This window comes from Gorilla gorilla, chromosome 16 (genome assembly GCF_029281585.2).
Source record: "Gorilla gorilla gorilla isolate KB3781 chromosome 16, NHGRI_mGorGor1-v2.1_pri, whole genome shotgun sequence".
NCBI lineage: Eukaryota > Metazoa > Chordata > Mammalia > Primates > Hominidae > Gorilla > Gorilla gorilla.
Window position 1 is genome coordinate 71,140,897 of NC_073240.2, and position 19,211 is coordinate 71,160,107.

A 19,211-nucleotide genomic window follows, 5' to 3' on the forward strand; every position below is an offset into this window, starting at 1 on the left:
ATCACGGCTCACTGCAGCCTTTACCTCCGGGGCTCAAGCAATCCTCCCACCCCAGTCTCTGTAGCTGAGACTACAGGCGTGTGTCACCACTACCAGCTAATTTTTGTATTTTTTTTTAGAAACGGGGTTTCATCATGTTGCCCAGGCTGCATTAACTTCTTATCAAAGGTTTTTTTCTTCCTCCTTCTCTTTTGGTGTTTCTGATTGTTTCCTTTGCTTTGGAAAGAAGCACAGGCCTCTTCACCAGATTCCTAATATCTTCCAGCCTCCTTTTGTATATTTCTCGGAATCTATTCCTCTCTTCTTTCCTGTCATTCTACTGGGTCCCTGGTTCTCTATTCTTGTTTGTTCAAAGGGTTTCCTGGACCTGCTGCACACAGGTCATTCTGGAATTCCTTTACATTAGATCCTTGAGTTAATTCTACCAGTTTTTATCCTGTAACATTCTTCTTCATGGTTTCTAAGCTGAAATATACATTCAATAACTTCTCAGAAAGGAAGCATGAGAAGTAAATTTCTGAGTCCTGGAATGGCTGAATATAACTTTTTTTTTTTCCTTTACCCTTGACTGATAGTCTGGCTGTCTGCAGAATTCTAGGTTCAAAGCCATTTAGACTTAGCACTTAGAGATGGAATATAGTGATGAGGTTAAAATCCGATCTCTGGCATGAGGCTGCCAGGGTTTAAATTTTAACTTTGCATTTCCTAGAACCCAGCAAGTCACTTAATCTCTCTGTGCCTCAGTTTTCTCATAAATAAGCTAAGATAAAAATAGTACCTACCTCATGGAGTTGTGATGAGGATTAACCAGTTTACATATGTAAAATGCTTAGAACAGTGCCTGCACATCGTGGGCGTCATGTTAAGTGTTGGCTATTATTCTCCGGGCCTCTATCGTTGCTATAGAGGATTATGATGTCACCCTTATTCCGGTTTATTTGTCAGAGTCAATGTTCTGGTTTTTGTGAGCTGATGTTCTAGTTTCCATAGAAATATCCAGGATCTGCTTTAATCTTTAATATTCTTAAATTGCTCAATTCTATATCTGCTTGATATTCTCTTAGCTCTTTCAATTTAAAGACTCGGTGTCCCTTTTTGGCTCTGGGGACTTTTAAAATGTAATTATTTCTGCAATAATTCCCTCCCCTCCATCTTCTTTCTTTTCTTGTTCTGGAACTCCTACTCTTAGTTGGATATTGGACCTCCTGAATTGATCCTGTTTGAATATTTTTTTCCTCCCATACTTTATGCCATTGTCTCCATGTTCTGGGAGATTTTCTTAACTTTGCATTTCAAGCTTTCAATTGATTTTTTAAAATAATTTTTAGCAATAATCATTTCCAGGAGCTCCTTCTCATTTGCTGATTGCTTCTTTTCTGTGGCACTTTCTTTGGGCTTTTGGAGCATTGCTACTCCAGCCTTCCTGTCAGCTTGTGGGGACCCCAGAGATGTTTCTGCAGAATTCTTGGGCTTTTGGAAATAAGATTTGAAAATCTCTGACCTATGCATTTGATCAAAAAACTTTATGGGTTTATTGGGCCATTACCAAGACGAATGAGTTACAATCTATAATCTCAGCCCTCAACAAACTACTCTGATGCAGAGACAAACATGGAAAGAAATAATGACAATATGACAGGTGCACAAGAGGTCCTTCCAGAGGGAAAATAACCAACAGCCTGTTGGAGATCAAGAAAGAGAAAGCCCTTGAACTCTTCTTAAAGTAGTGTGCAGGAGAAGCTCATACGGGTTCATGAACGGACTGGTAAAATTTCAGGAATTTCGTGAGCTGGTTGTCAAACAGTTATTAAAAATTAACTTAGGCAAATTTACAATTAAATACATTATAACAAAAACAAAGCTAATGAATGCCAAAAATTCATCACTTCCTATTTATCCCATCTTTCAATTACCTATGCTGTTGAGGTTGTTTACATCTATTGTATATGTATGGCAGAAATACCATATCAAGGTGCGCTACTGAGCATCTCTGTTCAACACCTCCTGCAGTAACTCATGTTGGTGGCTTGAAATCAGCGATGGTGGGAATATTTACATCAAACAAATTGACAAATGCTACAAATCAGAGCCTGATTATTGTTTTGTTGATAGTCTAGAGTTAAGAAAATAATGGAGAAAATGTTAATGTAGATTATACTTAAAAGTATGTTGTGCTGGTAGCCTTTAATTGTAAATAGCATGAAAAAGAATTGAGGATGTATTCTTCCAATATTCAAAAACTATTATTTAATTCAGCAAATAAGTCACTTGTGTCATTGCCAAATGAATGAAATTCATGCCTCCATTGCTCCATTCCTATCAAACTTATTAATGTAAAAGAAAACAGCAAACATTCACACAGGAACTATACTTATTTGGTAATTGTAATAATAATTTAACTATAGATACAAAAGTTTAGGAAGTATCAACAAAAGCATCCTGTGAGAATCAATTTACTAGATAAAATTGATAATAAAAAATATGTATATTTTATTATTAGTTGTAAATTGTGTGCTACAATCCTTGATGGCAATAAACTTTATATTAACTTATGTGTGTATATATGTATACATATATTTGTTTCTGGAGAACCAGTTGATAACACTTAGCAGCACACCACGGAGAATAGTGGAGAGTGCCCAGGCCTGTAATCAGACAAATCTGGGCTGGAGTTCCAGTGCGTTCATTTATAAGCTGTGTGACCTTGGGCAAGTTATTTTACCTTTCTAAATCTCATCGATAAAATGAAACTGTGGATGCAATGTGCTAATATTGATTAAAAAATAGTATGTTGCAGAGGTTAAGAATCCATGCTCAGAGATTGGGCTGCCTCCATTTGAACCCTGGCTCCCCGCTTACTAATTATGTGACACTGGCCCAGTTGCTGTTAGATGGTATATTAGTCAATGTTCTATCTGAGAAAGAGAGCTAGTAGTAGATGATATACATCAAGGAATTGGCTTATATAATCACGGGTTCTAGCAAATCTGGTCTGTAGGGCAGGCCATCGGGCTGGAAACTCTTGAGCAGAAGCTAATGCTGTGGGTCACAGGTAGAGTTTCTTCCTCCTCAGGAAAACCTCAATTTTGCTCTTAAGGCCTTTCAACTGATTGGATCAGGCCCACCTAGATTATAGATGATAAACTCTTTTACTTAAAGTCAAGTAATTGTAGGTGTTAACCACGTCTACAAAATCCTTCACAGCAACGCCTAGATTAGTGTTTGACTGAGTAACTGTGGACTCTAGCCTGGCCACGTCAACACATAACACTAGCCTCACAGATAGGAATAGTGAAAGCAAACACCTTATGGGGTTCTTACAAGGATAGAATAGAGCAGTACTCAGAAACCACTCAGATAGCACCTGGCCCGAGTAAGTGCTCATTAAGCTACAAACCTCTGTTCTCGCTAGAACTAAAGCTTGCTTCCCAGGCAGCCATGGCACAAGGAAGGGCCAGGGACCCTGCATAGGAAGGTCTGGTTGGAGCCCCAGCACATCACTGACTGGCTGTGGAGATGGCTGCCTGAGGCCTTGCCCAGAGGAAGCTGAGAGAGAAGAGATGGAAGAGAGCCCACGGCTCTGGGACCCAGCAGAGCACATTCAGATGGAAACCAGCTATGACTGGGTGACACCTCTCAGGGCTCCTTGCGGGGCAGGACTGTCTGGCTTAGTGGTGAGAGACTCATGGCCGGAAGATGAAGTGGTTACAGGTGTCAGACAGGAGGGCTTGCCGATGGCGGGTGGCTGTGGTGCATGTTTCATTAGCTGCTGACTGAGGATTTCTGTTGCTTTCATTTGCTGCCTTAGCCAGTAGCTAGGTTTAAAATAAACTTCAGGAGATCAAACTCAAATCCCCAAACCAGCATCCCTAGGCCCCAGGCAGGCCTCTGGCACAACCATACAATCTGCAGAGTTTATCTCAGGCAGCTCCAATAGATGTCACCTTAAATGTCCCACTCCCCTCCCTTTGAGGCCTCTCCTCCAGCTCTGAGACCTCTGGCTCTTCCTTAGATTCCCCCCTCAAGTCTCTGTCCCAGCAAGCCCCACTCCCTCTGGGGCCTGCTCCCAGCTGCTAGCCTTCCTTGCACCTGCTCAGCCTCTCACAGCAGAGCTGCGCAGAGCTAAGAGGGCAATAGACAGAATTGACTGCTCTTGGTTCATGGCTTAAGGTGTCACCACTCCCAAGAAGATCTGGGGGCCCAGGAGAGAAGCCTGCCAGAAGAAGGGAGTCATATCACTCAGTGGGGGGATGCCTGACCCCTGAGCCTCTGTGCAAGGAAAGACTTGAGCACAAAACACACTTGCACACAAGTGTCAGTCTCCTAGGAACTACCAGAGCTGGGAAGAGCCCAGAGCCATTTTGCCTCACTCTTGTCATTTTCACAGATGAGGAAAGCAAAGCTCAGGGAAGCAAAATGACCTGCCCTCCCTCTCACAGCTAGGAAGCCACTGGGTAACTGAGCCCACACCCAATTTCCTGGGGTGTGGACCCTGCCCTGCCACAGTCAGCAAATGAGCAGGGGCAGCTTCCCAAGGCAGGGAACCACCAAGAATTCCAAGCAGGCCACACAAATCTCTGAGTCCTGCCTTCCCTGGGCAGCCCCACCCTGGCCCTGACCTAGTGGCCTTGGCAGCCTCCCGGCCAACCCTGCTTTCTAACTCGGAGCTGAACAGGCTGGGCCTCCAATCACTCCAGACACATGAGGACTGAGCAGTTTTACTCTGGCTTGCCAGGGCATGGGGGAGTTGGAGCCAAACTGTGCTCCTCCAGGGACAGATGGCCAACCTGGGAGGGCACTGCTGAGGCCAGTCAGATAAGTCCTGCCTATGGTAACCTCAGGCCTCACCTGTTTTTCACCTGGCTGCCTCACCAGCCCCACCACCCACTCACTGTGTCCTCTCCAATGGGACCTACCCTATACCCCAAGCCATGCTGTGGCTTTAAACATGCAACCATGGCTCCCTTGGTCTGCAGCCTATTATTTCACTAACCCTCCAGCTTTCCTTTTCAGGTCACTAAATTCAGTGGTGCTGCCCCCATGCCAATTCCCACCTCTAGTTCCAATAGCACTTTATCTATTCTTCATAGTAGTTTTTGGTGTATTGTTTTAGTTTACACTTTCTGTTCTTTTAGACTGTGAGCTACTAGTCTCATTTGGTTCTATTTATCATTGAATGCCAGAATCTAGCTGGGTGTTTCTGGTACCAACTGTGGTCAACATACTGTTTTGTGAGTAAGAAAAAGGATGGACAGAGGGATAGATGGATGTTGAATAAATGAATTGATGGATGATTGTTGGATAGCTGGATGCAAGGATAAAAGAATGATGCAGAATAGATAGGTGGGTGGATAGATGTTGGATCAAAGGATGGATGGATGGATGGATGGATGGATGGATGGATGGATGGATGGATATAAAGATGAAAGTGCAGATGAGTAGATGGGTGGATATGAGATGAATGGGTAGATGAGTGGATGGATAGATAGATATGAGATGGATGGGTAGATGAGTGAATGGATGAATATGAGACGGATGGATAGATGAGTGGGTGAGTGACTATGAGATGGATGGGTAGATGAGTGGTTGGATAGATATGAGTGGTTGGACAGATGAGGGGATGAGTGACTATGAGATGGATGGGCAGATGAATGGATGGATGGATATGAGATGGAGGGGTAGATGAGTGGATGAGTGAATATGAGATGGATGGGTAGATGAGTGGGTGGGTGGATATGAAGTGGATGGGTAGATAAGTGGATGAATGGATGGATGGATATAAGATGAATGGGCAGATGAGTGGAGGGGTGAATATGAGATGGATAGATAGATGAGTGGGTTGGTGGATATGAAGTGGAGGGGTGGATGAATGGATATAAGATGAATGGGTAGATGACCATGGATATGAGATGGATGGGCAGATGAATGGATGGGTAGATATGAAATGGATAGATAAATGTGTGAATGGGTGAATATGAAGTGGATGGGTAGATGAGTGGATGAACGGATGGATGGATCTAAGATGAATGGGTAGATGAGTGGGGGGTGAATATGAGATAGATAGGCAGATGAGTGGATGGGTGAATATGAGATGGATGGATAGATGAGTGGATGGGTGAATATGAGATGGATGGATAGATGAGTGGATGGGTGGATATGAAGTGGATGGGTAGATGAGTGGATGAATGGATGGACGGATATAAGATGAATGGGTAGATGAGTGGAGTGGTGAACATGAGATGGGTGGGCAGATGAATGGATGGGTGGATATGAGATGGATAGATAAATGAGTGAATTGGTGGATATGAAGTGGTTGGGTAGATGAGTGGATGAGTGAATATGAGATGGATGGGTAGATGAGTGGATGGGTGGATATGAGATGGATGGATAAATGAGTGAATGGGTGGATATGAAGTGGATGGGTAGATGAGTGGATGAATGGATGGATGATAAAAAATGGATGGGTAGATGAGTGGAGGGGTGAATATGAAATGGACAGATAGATGAGTGGGTGGGTGGATATGAAGTGGAGGGGTAGATAAGTGGATGAATGGATATAAGATGAGTGGGTAGATGAGTGGAGGGGTGAATATTAGATGGATGGGCAGATGAATGAATGGGTGGATATGAGATGGATGGATAGATGCATGAATGGGTGGATATGAAGTGGATGGGTAGATGAGTGGATGAATGGAAGGATGGATATAAGATGAACGAGTAGATGACTATAGGGTGAATATGAGATGAATGGGTAGATAAGTGAAGGGGTGAATATGAGATGGATAGGTAGATAAGTGGATAGGTGGATTAGTAAATGAGTAAGAGGACAACCAAAGTGAACTTCTACCTCTGTTGAGCTTCTGTTTTCCCTGCTCATTTGAAGGCCTAGAGTATGACTTTACCATATGATGTTTCCAGAGTACCTCCCCATTCCTCAGGCCCTACTGAGCCACCTCTAAGAGAAGGCATAGCACAAAGTATTGGTACCACTTGATGAATGAGGAAGCTGAGATCTAGAGCTGTTAAGGCTTCTTTCTGTTCATGCACACCCAGCTAGTGCAAAGCAGAGTGGAAATCAGACTGCTGGCTTCTCACCTCCACTCCACCGCAGGCCTCCATTGCCTGTCTCTGAGGACTGGACCTGGCCAAGTTGACCCCACACACCTGTCCCCACTGTGGCCCAGGCCCCCGTTTGGCACCTAGTTGGCTGCATGTGCATCATGACTTGTGAGAGAGCGGTCAGCCCCACCTTTCCACACAGGCCCTGTCTGACTGGGTTCTTTGATTCCTCCAGGAAGGAAGTGTATTGAGAGAAAAATTAGGAGAGATTAGACCCCTCCTCCCATCCCCACTGGACCAAAGCTGGCCCTGTAAGTCCATGGCTGCACTGAGGAGGCAGGCGGGGACACCACTGCACCTTTCTTCTCTATCCCTTAACCTTGATGGCCATGTCCAGGCCTCACTGTGATCCTGCATGAGGGCAGCTCTAATGAGAAAGCCAATACAAAGCCATTTTGAATTATCCATTAGAGAAGTACAGTCTATTAACTTTTTTCTATTAATTTTAATATCTTAAACTTTATAAGAAATACTTTTAGATTTACATATATTGCAAAAATATACAAAGAAATCCCCAAATGTTAGCATTTTACCACACTTGCTTAATAATTTCCTTTATAATTCTCTTTCTACATATATATGTATATGTGTGTATATGTCTACCTATACAAATATGTATATATACATATATGCATGTATACATATGTGTGTATTATTTTCCTGAAGCATTTAAAAGTAAATTGCAGAAGTCTTTTTGCCTCTAAATACTTCAACATGTTTTTATCTGAAAAAGGACATTCTCTTACATAATCACAGCACAATTGTCAAAGTCAAGAAATTAACATTGCTGCAATAGTAACTACCGACTTTATTCAGATTTTACCAACTGTCCCACTAATAACCTTTTTCTAATCTGGGATCCAACCTAGGATCACACTTGCATTTGGTTTCTGTGTCTCTTTAGTCCTCTTTAATTGGCAACAGTTTCTCAGCCTTCCTTTGTTTTTCATGGCCTTAACATGTTCGAAGAGAACATTTTGTAAAAAGTCTCCCAATATGGATCCGTGTGATGATGTTTCCTCTAAATTATATTCAGAATTGCAGGTTATGCAAATTTGGCAAGCTGCCATAGAAATGATGCTGTGTCCTTCTCAGTGCATTGTATCAGGAGGGGAACCATGTTGCTCTGTCCCTTGCTAGGGATGTTAACTTGGATAACTTGGTTAAGGGTATTGCCAGGTTTCTCCACTGCAGTTGCTCTCTTTCCTTTCGTAAAATAACCAGTGTCTTGTGAGAAGACACTTTGAGATTCTATAAATATTCTGTTTCTTATCATACGTTTGCCCACTCATTTTAGCATCCATTGATAATTCTTGCCTGAAACAGTTATTGCTATGGTGGTTGTCAGGTGGTGATTCTTCCAATTCCAACATTCCTTCTATATTTATTAGTTGGAATCCTTCTATAGGTAAGAGCCTCCTTCCTCTCATTTATTTATGTATATATTCATTTATATCAGTATAGACTCAAGGATTCTTCTTTCAACTGTGGATAATAATCTGATACTGTTGTTATTAATTTTAATGTTTTCTTTTTAAATAATTATAGACTGTCAAGGAGTTGCAACATTAGTGCAGAGAAGTCCTGTGTACTCTTCACCCAGTTTCATCCAATGGTTGTATCTTACATAACTATAGTGCAATATCAAAACCAGGAAAATAACATTGAGACCATGTACGTGCATAATTCTGTCCTTTTATCACCTGTGTAAATTCATGTAACCACTGCCATAAAGATACAGAACTATTCTGTTACCACAAAGATCTCCCTCATGCTATTCCCACCATCCCGAATCCCTGGCAACCACTAATTTGTTCAGCATCTCTGTATTTTTGTCATTTTGAGAATGTTTTATAAATGGAATTATAAAGTATGTGACCTTTGGAGATTGGATTTTTTTGTTGTTGTTCAGTATAATGTCCGTGAGAGTCATTTGAATTCTTGTGTGTCTCAGTATTTCATTCATTAATAAAAATGAAATACTCCGCAATAAAGCTGAGTGGTATTCCGTGGTATAGATATACAAAGTTCACTTAACCATTCACCTATTGTAAGACATTTTGAATGTTTCCAGTTTGGGACTATTACAAATAAAGCTGCTATGAATGGTCATGTACAGTTTTTTGTGTGAATATGTTTGCATTTCTCTGGGCTAAGTGTCCAGAAGTACGATTGCTGGGTCGTATGGTAAGTGTATGTTTAGACTTTTAAGAAACCACCAAACTGCTTTCCAGGGTAGCTGCACCATTTTACATTCCCATCAGCAGCGTAGAGTAATCCAGTTTCTCTGCATCCTAGCCAATATTTGTATTTTCACTGTTTTTTATTTTAGCCATTCTGATAGGTGCGTAGTGATATTTCATGGTGGCTTTAATTTGCATTTCTTTTTTTAAATTTTTTTTCTTTTTAGAGACAGGGTTTTGCTCTGTTGTCCAGGCTGGAGTGCAGTGGCATGATTATGGCTCACTGCAGCCTTGGACTCCTGGGCTCAGCCAGTCCTCCCATCTCAGCCTCCCAAGTAGCTAGGACTATAGGTACGCACCACCATGCCCATAGAGATGGGGTCTCACTATGTTGTGCAGGCTGATCTTGAACTTCCTGCCTGAAACAATTCTCGTGCCTTGGGCTCCCAAACCACTGGGATTACAGGTGTGAGCCACCATGCTGAGCTCGCATTTCCTTAACAGCTATTGATGTAGAACATCTCTTCATGTGCCTATTTGCCATCTGTATACCCTCTTTGGTAAAATGTCTCTTCATGCCTTTTGCCCACTTTCTAATTGGATTGATTGCCTTCTTACTGTTGAGTTTTGAGGGTCAGATAGGTGGTCTGCAAATATTTTTCCCTCATTTAATCTAATGTTCACATTGTTACTGTTGGCCCTTAAAAGAAAGTTTTCATTTATTCATCTGACAAATAGTTTCCTAGACCCCACTGGATGCTGAGCACTTGTCTAGGAGCTGGAAATAGATAAGACAGATATAGCAGGGCCCTGGCCCACGGAGGCTCCCACTCTGGGGTCAAGGTGTGGAGCAGAAAAAGAAACAGATGTTTTCAACACCACGCAGTCAATAGCAAAAAGAGGCAGAGATGGGCTGTGTGAGAACACAGGAGTGAGGAAAATTGGCCAAAGTCTGAAGGACGAGTCTGCACCTGTGAGACGGGCAAGGGAATGAGGGCATTCCAAACAGAAGCAAGAGCCCATGCAAATGTGCCTGAGTATTCAAAGTTCATGGCAGCAAAGATTTGGAGGCCACAGGGCCCTGTGTGGTGGATGCTTTGGGGGATTCCTCGAAGTTGGGTTGGAATCTTGGAAGGCACTCACTGGTTGTACAAATGCATAAATGGTTGTGTTTAACCTGTACAAATATAAAAATGGTTACATGGACTAGATATTTAACCTTTCTCAGACTCAGTTTCTCATGGGCAAAATGAGCTCAGTAATACCTACTTCCCAGAGACTACAGGAGGATTAGAAATAATGTACATACAGCATCTAGAACAGTACTGGGGATGGAATTACGTGCTTGACAAACACTAACTAACTTTGGAAAATCAGGATGGAAAAACAGAGCACATTTAAAGATTGGCTTGGACCAGGCACAGTGGCTCACACCTATAATCCCAGCACTTTGGGAGGCCGAGGTGGGTGGATCACGAGGTCAGGAGTTTGAGACCAGCCTGGCCAACATGGTGAAACCCCATCTCTACTAAAAAAAATACAAAAATTGGCCAGGTGCAGTGTCGCATGTCTGTAGTCCCAGCTACTCAAGAGGCTGAGGCAGGAGAATCGCTTCAACCTGGGAGGTGAAGTTTGCAGCGAGACGAGATCGTGCTACCGCACTCCAGCCTGAGCGACAGAGTGAGACTCCATCTCAAAAAAAAAAAAAAATTGTAAGAGGGAACACCCATCAAAGCTGTGCTTCTTTTCAAGGGTCTCTCTCAGGCTCATCCCTTCAATGGTTCCTCCTACCTTTGGGAGGGAATGAACCTCCTCCTATCTAGTCAAATCTATTTCCCTGTACTCTCCACCATACCCTTCCACCCTGCTGGGACCAGGGATGTTCTTCATCAATTAAAACACACTTCTTTTGCTTCCTTCCCGGCAAGGTCTAAATGTCCTTTGGCACCAGCCTACAACTCTCCTTCCTTTCTCAGCCACATTTCTTGGAAGAGTTGTTTATTTTCACTTTCTTCACTTCCTCCTCAACTCACTCTTTAACTCAGTGTGGTCTCCCCCTCCGCCCAAACCCCAACCCCAGAACTGCTCTGGTCAAGGTCACCCATGGCCTCTGTGACACTGACGTGAGTCATTATCTCACTGATCGCTGTGCAGCATTTGAGAAGGTGACACTTCCTCCTTCTTGAGACATTCTCCTGGCTTGGCTCTCAAGGGGGTGCCTTTGCAGGTCTTTTCCTGCTGTCCCTGGGGGCTCCTCTCGTGAGTGCTTTGGCAGGCTTCTCTTCCTGCACCCACCTCAACATGAGAGGGCCCCCAGGGTTCATTCCTGTTTTCTGTTCTTCTCACTCAGCATGCTCATGTCCTCTTCCTGGGGTATTACCTGACCCCCATCCGTGCCTTCTGTTAGTTTCCTCGGTTGGAACACTCTCAGGTCTCTATCCAAGCCACCCGCAGGCCTCACTCCTGAACTGCAGACCACTGGATCCAAATGTCTAATGAATGCGGATCTACATCTCAAACTCAACATGAATAAAATTGAGCTCACCCCCTCCAGAGACCAGACGCTTCTCTCTCATATCTCATCTTTCACAGAACAGTTCCTCACTCTTCCAGCTGCTGAGAGCACAATGGGAAGACACACGGAAAGGAGTAGTTGGAGAAGTGAGTGACGAGGTCAAAGTCCACTTAAGCCCCAGGGGAAACTGAGGCACGGATGTTAGGGAGTAGCGGTCCACATGTGGCTGGAGTTCCGGAAAGGGATAAGGGCAGGAGATGTGATTTTGCTGATGCTCCAGCTGCTTCAGAGCAGACCTAAAGTCCTGGCTGGAAAACACAGCTCCTCTCCCACAAGCCCCTCAGCGAGATTGTACTTGAAGGCTCGGGCCCCTTCATCTAGGCTTGTGGGCTGCCAATGCAATGATCTACAAGGGCAGGAAATGAAGGAGAGAAGGAAAGAAGGAAGGAAGGAAGGAAGTGTGAACTCTGAATATCTGAGACAAGTCTCAGTCAACTTAGGAAGTTTATTTTGCCAAAGTTAAAGACACGCACCCGTAACACAGCCTCAGGAGGTCCTGACAACAGGTACCCAAGGTGGTCTGTGCTTGGTTTTATACATTTTAGGGAGATATGAGACATCAATCAATATCAATCAATATACGTAAGATGAAACTTTGGTTTGGTCTGGAAAGGTGGGACGACTCAAAGTGGGGAGGGTGTTCCAGGTTGCAGGTGGATAAGAGACAAATTAGGGCATTGAGTTTCTGATTAGCCTTTCCAAAGGAGGCAATCAGATGTGCATGCATAGGGATGACTTTGAATAGAATGGGAGGCAGGTTTGCCCTAAGCAGTTCCCAGTTGGACTTTTCCCTTTAGCTTAGTGATTTTGGGGCCCCAAGATTTATTTTACTTTCATGGAAGGAAGGAAGGAGGGAGGGAGGGAGCGAGGGAGGGAGGAATGATCCTGCTTGGTTCAGTGAGGGGAAAGGAGTTGGCCAAGGGAGAACTGAAAGGTCGGAAGTGAAAGTGGCCATGGGGGAGTGGGGAGGGGTATGCACAGGATTAGAGGCTAAAACAAAAAGTGACCTTGATGTGTTGATGAGGTTTGGAGAGAAAAGATTGAGTTACCCTTCTCCCCAGTCCTCACTGAGAACAAGTGAATTTGCACTTCCTGCCTTAATCTGGGTGGGGTGGGGTGGGAGAATCACTAATGACAACAGCAAGATAAACAAAAAATAAATAAACAAAAACGACCTCTCACAGGTGTAGAGTGAAGAAAGGACATTTGTTGGGCAAAAAAGAGAAAGCAAACAATTGTCCTGCTTTGACTGACAGTCAGCAAACATTTATTGAGGGCACACTAGTTCGTAGCACTTTAGATACTTATCACATTTTATCTTCACAAACATCATGTGCAGTAAATGCTTTTATTCTCATTTTACAGATGAGGAAACTGAGACTCAGAGACATTCTTGTTTGTGCCCACACAGTAAGAGGTGGTGGTGTCTGATTCCGATGCCTATGCTCTTGTTGTCATTGGTTTGTTAAGTCTTTATTTTACCTTTTAAAAAAAACATAAAGTGATACAAGTATGTACTTTAACAGGTCAACCAGTTCTACGAAGTTTGTGTAAAGAAAAACATTTATCAGACTCCCTCATAGAGGACCACTTGCAAGTTTTTTAATGAATTCATTTAATGCTTACCTCCATATCCTTACATGTTTGTATTGCTATTTATTGATACTTCTATTTGAAGCATTGTTTATTGACTTTGTATTATGGAAGAATGAGTTTTAGCACTTTCTCTGTCTTTCTCTCTCACTCACTTGATACACACATGCACATGTCCTAATCTCCATCCTTCCAATACAGTCATATAATTAATTTTCTTAATCAGTAGTCACTGGTGGCCAGGCATGGTAGCTCATGCCTGTAATCCCAGCACTTTGGGATTACAGCCAAAGTGGGTGGATCACTTAAGTCAAGGAGTTTGAGACCAGCCTGGGCAACATAGCGAGACTCTGTCTCTATTTGTTTTTAAGTAAAAAAAAAAAAAATTATTAAAAAGAAAAAAAATCAGTCAGTGGTGACATTATTATGACTAAGTAATTACCATTCCTCAGAGCTGATTGACATAGTAAATTAGGATTCCTTTCCTTTTCCCGCATACCTTTTATTTTCTTCAGAGTTGACAACTACTTTTGTTTTTCCTGGTGTTTGCATAGTTTTCTATTAACTTGTTAATTCAACATTCAAAATGGCTACCAGCTGTCTAACCAGAGTTAGACACATGAATACACAGTATTCTATCAGTTTCATTTCCATGAACAAATGTTTCACGGAGCTTTCTGCTCTTCTCCAATCGGGACTAGCCACCATCTCTGCCTGGGTCATGATTCTCATCCTGGGCTTTTCCACAGTCTTCATTTTGGGAACTCCCTTGGGATCTTTCTGTTTTGTATCTTTTCTTTTCTTTGTTCATCCCCTCGTTTTTGTTTAGTATCTACATCCTTCAGGAGTTTTCCCGACAAAAGATGTGCAGGAGTGTAATTTTGAACCCTTGTGTCTCTTCCTTCCTGGGCCCGTTCCCCCCAGAAAAGAGGTTTCTAGTGTCTTTCCTAGAGGGTATAAAACCAGATGCAGTCTACTGGGAGATTATGAGAGAAGATGGCTCGGGGACCTCAGCATTAACTATGAAAACATTCTCTTACTCGTCCTGTTTTCAGCTGAGCCTCATGCCCCTCATCTCCGAGCAGAGACTTCACTTTATCTCCAGGCTTTGGCCATGGTACGGACTGGGTGGTTGCCTAGCAGTATGCAGTGGAGGCAGGGATCTGGGGTTCTAAAGCCTCTGAATGAATTGCTTTCACTTACAAATCCTTATTTTTGGCCCATCCCTACACTCCACTCACTTCCAGAAGTACCTGACGCTGCCAGCTCCTGAGGCTTCTAAGGGTTCTGCTGTGTAAATCAAGTTGGTTCTTAGCTTTTCCCAATGCCAGCTTAAGAATCCTTATTTCTCCTGCTAAGTTTGTTACCACTTGTCTACCTGCTTTCCAGGTTCCAAAATTTTGTGATAAGACTCTTATCTCTTCTCTAGTTCTCTCCATCCTTATGGCTTTGTGCCTTCTAGATGCTTGTCTTCATTATCTGTCCTTACCTAGGAATTCAAAGTCCCTGCTCCCACCTCAATCACAGGTATTTCATGCTGAGAGTGGGCAGGCCCTATGTGCATGGGTCACTTCTCAGCCATAGAGCATCTCAGAGAGAAAGAAAATGAGCTTCTGGTGTGAAATCAACACGTTTCCAACAACAGAGTCAGGACATCTGAGACAAAGACTGACTCAGCCACAACCTCCCTGGGCAACCTTGAGCAAGTCATTTTGCCTTTGTTGCTGGATGTCAGTGTTCCCATCAGTGAAACAAAGCAAATGCCCCCTGCAGCTTTCCATGAGAGTGATGAGAATCAAATGAGATGATGTGGAGACACAGCTCTCTGCATAATTTCAGGTACCACACAGTTATCTGGATTAATATTACTGGTCTTGAATCCAGAAAGTGCCAAGTATGCACCTGTGCTAAGTCTTCAAGATTCAGAGATGGGCAAGACCTCCCTTTTCCTTTTTCTTGGTGAAGTTCATGGCATAGCAAAGGAGGCAGATGAATAAACAGAGTGAAATAAGCAAGACCGGAAATTGCATAGAGTGCACAGAAGAGAGAGACACCACTGCTGCCAGCTGGGGTAGGGGAGCAGAAGAGCTTCATAAGAATTGGACAGGAGTCCATCAGTCAGAGGAGGAGAAAAGTTTTCAAGACAGAGAGACTTGTATGAGCAAAAGAAAAGATATGTGCATCTGTCATGCTAGAGCAGAATGCTGCAGCTTCATGGGGCTGGAGCTTGGCAGCCTAGGGACCACCTTGCACTTGTAAGTCAGAGATGGGGTGTGACATCGGTATGGCATGGCCAGATCTGCCTGTGGGTAGGGTGCCTCTGATGGTGAGATGAAGGGTGGCCTGGAGAAAGGCCAGTCGAATCTCACAGTTCTGTCAGGATGGTATTCCCATAGTCAGGGGGAAAGTAATGTGGTCCCAAATAAAGCAAGAACAGGTAAGACAGAGAGAAGACTATGGGTCTCAAGAAGTGATTAAGAGGTCAAAGCATCAGGACTTGGTAATTAACTGGCTGTTGGGGATAAGAATAGTTGGAAGATGTAGCTTGACTCTTGGGCATCAGCTCTGATGGTTGGCTGGCTGGCTGGCTGACTAGAGGGGCTGTTTCCCAAGCCAGGGAATACAGATGAAAGTAAAGGAAGGGCAAAGAGAAAAGAGAGGAGGTCAAGGGCTTGAGTGCAGGCGTGTAGAAGAGTGATAGGCCTACATGATACAACAGGAGATGACAACGGGGGAGGTGAAAGTATGAATCACGGGAGAGGCTAGAGGTAGCAGCCATTTTGGTGTCAGTCATTCAAGCATAACCACTACCACTATCAAGATCACTACCATCACCATCATCATCACCATCGTCATCACCACCATCATCACCACCCCACCACCCTCATCATGACCACTACCACCACCATCACCCTTACCTCCACCACCATCTGCCATTAATACCATCACCACCACCATCCCCACCCCACCACTGCTATTCCCGCCACCTCCAGCACCACTGCTGCCACCACTACCACCATCCTAATAGAGATTATTTACATTCTCTCAACTTCACAGAAATTTGTCTCTCTTCCAGGTCAGAGAGAAACCACCTGGGCCCATGCCTGCCCCATGCTGGGTATTCAGAAACTATGAATATTACATCCAACTGATGATAGATATCAGTGTCAAAAACAGAGTCCCTGCCCTGCAGCCCAGCTCATCCAGCCTGCCCAAAGTTTCTCTTGAGTGGTTTGTGCACCGACCCTCACCCAGGGCCTGTGTCTGCAGGCTGCAGTCTGCCCTCTTCACTTCAGCCAAGTATGCTGAGCCAGGGCCTGCCCTTCTCACAGTGGCCAGGCTCTCATGCTTCTCATCGCTGTGTGAATTGGTCAGTACTGAAGATGCATATGCCCCCTTCTGCTATTTCTCCCCTGCCTGCTCTGAACTTCTATGCCCTCTAAAAGCCCACCTCCTACACCTTCCCTGCCAACCCTTCCCTGGTCTTCCAGACTTCCTGCTTCAGAATCAGCAACTCCTCTGCCTGTTCGTCTGAACTCTCCTTCCACTATCAGCCTTACCAGGAACATGCTTCTTCCCTGAGGCTATGTCCTCTTACAGGGCCCTCCTATGAGAGGCCCCTTGGTGGTGGCGTGTTTGTGTAGTGAGCCCTGAGTCCTCCTGAAGTTTCTCCAGATTCCTGCAACTGAATTCATCCCTTCCTCATCTTGCCATGGCAGCATGCTCTCATGCCTCCTTTGGAGTCAGGCTTCAACATGCACTAGCTGTGTGACCATGAGCAAGCCACTGGCTCCTCTGAGTCTCAACTCCTTTATCTGAAAAATGGGACTCTGTCACTAACATGAAATGACGTAGCATATATAGGTTGAATCGGAAATTGCCTTGCACATCCTAGGTGTGAGATACATTTTGATTATCTCTTTATTTCCCTAACTCACAGCCTATCACCTACAGGTTTTGTAATTGTTGTTGTTATTTATGGTCTTGCCTATTCTATCCTTATTAGGCTTTAGTTAGTTAAGTGCAGAATTGTAAACCGAAAAGTATCTGAGACAGGTCTCAATCAATTGAGAGGTTTATTTTGCCAAGGTTAAGGACCATGGCTCATGATACATTTTCAGGAGGTCCTGAGAACACATCTTGGTTTTATACATTTTAAGGAGATGGAAGAAGTTACAGGCAAAGAAATAAACCAATACATATAAGGTATATATTGATTGGCCCAGAAAGGTGGGATATCTCGAAGTAGGGTGAGTGTAGGCTTCCAGGTCATAGGCGGTTTCAAAGATTTCTTGATTGGCAATTGGCTGAGAGAGTTAGGCCTCGCCTGAAGAGTTGAATTCAGCATAAAGAAACCTTGAGTTTAGATAAGGCAGGATTGTGAAGCCAAGGTTCTTGTCATGTAGATGAAGCCTCCAGGATTCAGAGAGAAAAGATGGTAAATGTCTGTTATCAGGTGTCAGTCTCTCCTGAAAGAGCTAGTAAGGGAAGGATATTTTCTACAGAATGCAAATTTCCCCAAGAGACAGCTTTGTGGGGCCATTTCAAAATATGCCAAAGAAATATATTTTGGGGTAAAATACTTTTATCTCCTTCAAGGCCTGCTATTTGTCATGGGACCAGAGTCAGGTTGGAATTTAGTATCTCATTGCTATGAAGAGTCTGTTTTGTCAGCCTTCAGATTTCTGTTTTCATGTTAATGCTGGTCAGCTGAATCTAAACTCCAAAAAGAGGGGGCTACAATGACGTATGTCCAATCCCTGCTTCCTGTCATTCCCAAAATTAGTTTTTCAAGTTTCTTTGGGGTCTCCTTGGCAAAGAGGGGGGCTCCATTCCGTCATTTAGGGGACTTAGAATTTTATTTTTGGTTTACAGAGAGTATATCAAATATGCTGTGAATCTCTCATTGCTCTTTATCCATAATAGGTGCTCAATGAATGTTGGTTAAATGACTGAGTGAATTGATTTTGTGGCTGTCCAGCAGCTGCAAATTCTTGTTCATTTGGAAGTTAAGCTCAGAGAAATGAGAAGGTACATCCTACATCCTTCTGTGTCCTCTTCAACCAATTCACACTAATGGGGGTTATTTCACCCCATCCCCCTCCAATTGTATGGATACATCAGGGCTGGCTGATTAGAAAAGGTGTCAGTTCCACTGGGGTCATAGATGAGCATCAGCTAATCAGAGGTGGCTTCCTGGAGAAGCTAAGATTCAACCTGCAGTTTTGCAACCCCACTGCACATAGAATCACTTGGGAGCTTAAAAACCCCAATTTCCATAGGCCACACCCCAGGCCAATGAAATAAAGATATCTGGGGCTGGGGCAGAGACATCAGCAATTGTTACAGCTCCCAGGTGACGATTGGTAGCTGAGTTTGAAAACCTCTGGGTTAGAGGCTGGTTTTGAAAGACAGGGGTGACCCATGGGAGGGGCAGGAGGGTATCTGCCCTGGGGGGAGTTCTGCCACTCTTCTCGCCTAGATGCCTGTGTTCTTTTTCTTTCTTTCTCTCTCTCTCTCTTTTTTTTTAAACTCAATTCCAGCTCATTTTCCCTGCTGACAAGTGGGAACATCTCCTTCCAGAGCCTACATTAATAACACCTTGTATCCCCAGGGACATTATGAGCCTCTCTCTGTTCAGAGCCCCCTTCCCCGCCCATCAAAGGCCATGGGCACCAGGAGGAGACAGGTGGGATTTACATGGTAACTCCAATTAAGACAAATGTCAGCTCCTTCTCTGC